The sequence below is a fragment of the Scyliorhinus torazame genome, chromosome 6 (genome assembly GCF_047496885.1).
Source record: "Scyliorhinus torazame isolate Kashiwa2021f chromosome 6, sScyTor2.1, whole genome shotgun sequence".
NCBI lineage: Eukaryota > Metazoa > Chordata > Chondrichthyes > Carcharhiniformes > Scyliorhinidae > Scyliorhinus > Scyliorhinus torazame.
In genome coordinates, this window is record NC_092712.1 from 163,250,557 (window position 1) to 163,255,993 (window position 5,437).

The 5,437-nt window shown below is 47.7% G+C and overlaps 1 non-coding gene across 1 annotated transcript; it reads right to left on the bottom strand.

The window, feature by feature from the left end:
• Positions 1-4,352: 4,352 nt before the first annotated feature.
• LOC140425920 (small nucleolar RNA SNORA53) lies at positions 4,353-4,606 on the bottom strand. The gene has a single exon (XR_011948073.1). It is a non-coding gene; the product is annotated as a small nucleolar RNA SNORA53 (small nucleolar RNA).
• Between the last annotated feature and the right edge of the window lie 831 nt (positions 4,607-5,437).

The following is a 5,437-nucleotide window of genomic DNA, read 5'->3' on the forward strand; positions in this document are numbered from 1 at the left end:
GAGCACAGTGAGAACAGTGAGAGCAGTGAGCAGAGTGAGAACAGCGAGCAATGTCAGAGCAGTGGGTAGAGTGAGAGTAGTGAGCAGAGTGAGAGTAGTGAGCAGAGTGTGAACAGTGAGCAGAGTGAGAGTAGTGAGCAGAGTGTGAACAGTGAGCAGAGTGAGAGCAGTGAGCAGAGTGAGAGCAGTGAGCAGAGTGAGAGCTGTGAGCACAGTGAGCACAGTGAGAACAGCGAGCACAGTGAGAACAGTGAGAGCAGTGAGCAGAGTGAGAGCAGTGAGCAATGTGAGAGCAGTGAGCACAGTGGGAGTAGTTCGCAGAGTGAGAGCAGTGAGCAGAGTGAGAGCAGTGAGCAGAGTGAGATCAGTGAGCAATATGAGGGCAAGGGCAGAGTGCGAGTAGTGAGCAGAGTGATAACAGCATCAGTGATTGAAATCATTGAGTGGGAAAAAAGAGAAGCAGAGTGAGTGAGGAAAAAACAACATCAAGGAGAAATGTCGTCGCATGTGGTCAGAGCTGAATCTGCAGGAAACAAACAGATAGAATTTGAGAAAATCAGCTTGTTGTAAATGTGGAGGAGCAGGGCTGCACATCACACAATGTGGCAGCAACGGTAAGTTCCAGATAAATATTTAATTTCTGATGAAAAGCAAAGGCCTGTTGTTTCCCACGAGTGATGTCAGACCTGCTGGCTATTTCTAGGAATTCAGTTTTCTTTTAAAGTTTATATTTAATTTTATCTGTCCGTAACTTAAACTAGGTCAAGTAATTTAGTCTTAAATTTATTTGGTAACTTTAGCTACATGTCTAATCCATAAAGGTCTCACATGGCACTTTGAAAGCATTGAAGTGCACTATGTGGGAACTCTCGGAGCTTCCAGCGTCCTAGCAATCACATATGCAAGAAGTGTCTTCAGCCAGAGAGCTCTGGGTTTCAAACATTAGCTGTTGCCTCTGAAGTATATCTATGAGGCTGTGAGCTTGGACCTCGCAGCAGAAATTTATGATCCCTTGCCAATGGATGTACCGATGGGGAGGATGGTTAGTAATATTCTGCAGGTATCCTTCCTGGTGTCCAACCACCCGTTTGTGACTGAGCTGCAATTGTAGGGGGAGTGGGGGGGGGGCATGACCAAAAGTGAGGCATGGTAGGGAAGAGTCTCTCCCTGTCAGGCTTTAAAGAATGCTGCATTAAATCCAGGATGTGAAGTGAGGCATTATGGGATTCCATTACCACACTTCCTCTTTTGTTTCCTTCACCTTCGGAATCCGCTGCCTGTCAGCTTTGCAGTCTCCATTTTATCAATCTTGTTCTAATCAACTCATGTGAGTTTGTTGGAAAACCCAGAAGTCCAATGTCACCACTCCCACTGTGTCAATCCTCCCCAAGAGTAAAAAAATCTCTGAAGGACCTGGTGAGGTCACACCTGGGGGTCTGTGCACAGTAAGGATATACGTCCCTTAGCAGGGGTGCAACAAAGATCCATGAGATTTATTCCTGAGGGAGCTGTCATTTGAGGAAAGGTTGAATAGAGTGGGCCTAAATTCCCTTGGCTTTCGAAAAATAAGAGGTGATCACACTAAGACATGTCAAATTCTTCCATGAATCTCACAGGGTGAATGTTGTGAGGCTGTTCCCTTGGCTGGAACTAAGGTGCATTGTCTCAGGATAACTGGCTGGTCAGTTAGATAAGAGATTTTTCACTCAGATTAGGTAAATCTTTGTAATTATTTACCCCAGAGGGTTTAGCTGATAAGTGTAATCAAGACTGAGATTGATAGATTTTTGAGCACTAATAAAATCATGGGATTTGGGTATTGGGGAGAAAATGAAGTTGATACATAAGTTCAATGTAATCATATTGAATGGGGTAGCAGGCTCAGTGGGGCCTATTCTTTTAGTCATTCATGAGATGTGGACATCACTGGCAAGGCCAACATTCGTTGTCTATCGCAATTGCCCTTCAGATGAGCTGCTTTACTGAGCCTCTGTGGTCATGATGTGTAGACACACACAAGTGGTTTTCTGGAGAGGGTTTGTCAGATTTAGATCCAGCATTGGTGAAGGAACCATAACATTGTTTCAAGTTAGGACGATGAGTGGCTTGAACATGGGGCAAAATTCTCCCCCAACGGCGCGATGTCCGCCGACTGGTGCCCAAAACGGCGCCAATCAGACGGGCATCGCGCCACCCCAAAGGTGCGGAATGCTCCACATCTTGGGGGGCCGAGCCCCAACATTGAGGGGCTAGGCCGGCGCCGGAGGGATTTCCGCCCCGCCAGCTGGCGGAAACGGCACGGAAATGACATCCCCGGGCGGCGCATGCGCGGGAGCGTCAGCGGCCGCTGACAGTTTCCCGCGCATGCGCAGTGGGGAGAGTCTCTTCCGCCTCCGCCATGGTGGAGACCGTTGCGGAGGCGGAAGGGAAAGAGTGCCCCCACGGCACAGGCCCGCCCGCGGATCGGTGGGCCCCGATCGCGGGCCAGGCCACCGTCGGGGTCAGATCACCCCGCGCCCCCCCCAGGACCCCGGAGCCCGCCCGTGCCGCCTTGTCCCGCCGGTAAATACCTACTTTAATTTACGCCGGCGGGACAGGCAGTTTCGCGGTGGAACTTCGGCCCATCCGGGCCGGAGAATTGAGCGGGGGGGCCCGCCAACCGGCGCGGCCCGATCCCCGCCCCCGCCGAATATCCGGTACCGGAGACTTCGGCAACTGGTGGGGGCGGAATTCACGGCGGCCAACGGCCATTCTCCGACCCGCTGGGGGGTCGGAGGATGACGCCCCATGGTTCCTTGTCATGCACAATTACCATATCGAGTCATGGAATCATAGAGGTTTCCAGCTTGAAAAAGGCCCTCGGCTCAACTTGCCCATGCCGCCCAGTTTTTACCACTAGGCTCGTCCCAATTACCCGTATTTGGCCCATATCCCTCTAGACCCAGCTTTCCCATGTAACTGTCTGAATGCTTTTTTTTAGAAAATATTTTATTGAGGCATTTATAATTTTAACAATTTTAAACATCGAATTTCAACCAGAACACAAACACAATATAACCAACAAATCTCCCGAGTACAGGCTCCAGCCAACATGGCTGACATAAACAGTGCCACCTTCCCCAGCACCCCCCCTCCATTGGTTCTCTCGCCCTCACTCGCTTCTCCCTTGCCTCCCTGTCTAAATGCCTTTTAAAAGACAAAATTGTACCCGCCTCTAGTACTGCCTTTGGCAGCTCGTTCCAGACACTCACCACCCTCTGTGTGGTGAGTGTCTGGAACCTTCTTCACTGTCCACTATACCACCAATCTTAGTGTCATCTACAAACTTACTAACCGTGCCTTCTAAACTCGCATCCAAATCATTGTCCCTCTGGACCCTTTTGCATCTCTCCCCTTTCACCTTTAACCTATGCCCTCTAGTTTTAGACTCCCTTATCTTTGGGAACAGATGTTGACTATCTACCTTATCTGTGTCCCTCATTATTTTTTTGACCTCTTTAAGCTCACCTCTAAGCCTCCTGCACTCCAGGTAAAAATGTCCCAGCCTTTCCAGCCTCTCCTTATAACTCAGACCACCAAGTTCCGGTAGCATCCTAGCAAATATTTTCTGCACTCTTTCTAGTTTAGTAATATTCTTCCTATATTAGGGTGACTAGAACTGTACACAGTATTCGAAGTGTGGCCATACTAATGTCTTGTACAACTTCAGCAAGACTTCCCAACTCCTGTATTCAATGTTATGACCAATTAAACCAAGCATGCCAAATGCCTTCTTCACCACCCTGTCCACCTCTGACTCCACTTTCAAGGAGCTACGAACCTGTACTCCTCGATCTCTTTGTTCTGTAACTCTCCCCAACACCTTACCATTAACTGAGTAGGTTCTGCCCTGCTTCAATCAACCTAAATTCATCACTTCACATTTATCTAAATTAAACTCCATCTGCCATTCGTCGGCCCACTGGCCCAATTGATCAAGTTCCCACAGGAATCCTAGATAATCTTCTTCACTGTCCACTATACCACCAATCTTAGTGTCATCTACAAACTTACTAACCATGCCTTCTAAACTCGCATCCAAATCATTGCTATAAATGACAAATAACAGTGGACCCAGCACCGATCCCTGAGGCACACTGCTGGTCACAGGCCTCCAGTTTGAAAAACAACCCTTTACAACCACCCTTTGTCTTCTGTCGTCCAGCCAATTTTGTATCTAATTGGCTAGCTCAACCTGGATCCTGTGAGGTTTAACCTTTTGCAACAAGCTACCATGTAATACCTTGTTAAAGGCCTTGCTAAAGTCCATGTAGACAACATTACAAGATTTGATCCAGATGGATTTTGATAAACATGTCCACACAGCCGCAACGTCCTGATGGCAGAAACAGTCTGAAATAACAGGTTATTCCTATCAGAACAGAGGGGCTACCGTGCAGGTATAATACTTTGGCACGCCAATCACTCAAGCACCTTTGACTGTACAACCACTAAAGTTGATGAATGTCACCTGCCAGCCCAATTGGAGAACCCAACACCAGTGTGAGAGAGATCTACCAGTGAGGCCTAACAGACACATCCCAAAGGAGGATCTAAGGAGAGTGTGGTTTTGTTTTTAAACTGTCCTCACTACCTCCTTGGTTACCCCCTCAAAAAACTCAATCAAATTTATGAGACATGATTTTCCACTCATAAAGCTATGCTGACTGTCCCTAATCAGTCGTTGCCTCTCTAAATGCCCATATTCTGAGAACTAAGTTTAAAAAGTGAATGCAATCCGCAGAACATCCTTGAAACACACTTCACTGTGCCACCACATGCCATATTACAATGGCTGGAATTCTCCAGCATTTGTGATTCAGCTTTCCCATCGGCAGCGCACCCCTGCCCGTGGGTTTGCCAGCAGCAGAGGGTGGCTTCATTGGGAAATCCCATTGACAAGCAGCAGGACGACACAAACCCGCCACCAACGAATGGCGCGCAGCCGAGATACACGTGGCTGGGGAACCGGAGAATCAGCCTAATGTTGTATTGGCAGAGGTGTAGGAAGGGGTTGGCTGAGGGGCAGCTAGTGCCCATCCTTAGTTGTAAACTGGAGGACTAGCACCATCTGAGATATCCTCTCGGGAAATACCTGACAGTGCACTCTGGCTGCATTTCTGTTGCAAAAACTCAGCGGCCAATTTTATGTTCTTTCCTATATGGTCCAGTGCATACTTGCACCACTGGGGCATGAAAGTAGAAAAACTCCTTCGAGGTTTCAGAATGGGTGATGTTATTCCCAAAATAATTACATACTTTCATGATTGTGCCTGAATACCGTCATTTGGATATATTTGGTATTCATGATATTTTTGTCGCTGCTACCCTGTATTCGATTAATTAATGAAGCAAAAACAATAAATCCTACATTAGTAATACATTTTGCACAGTGGGT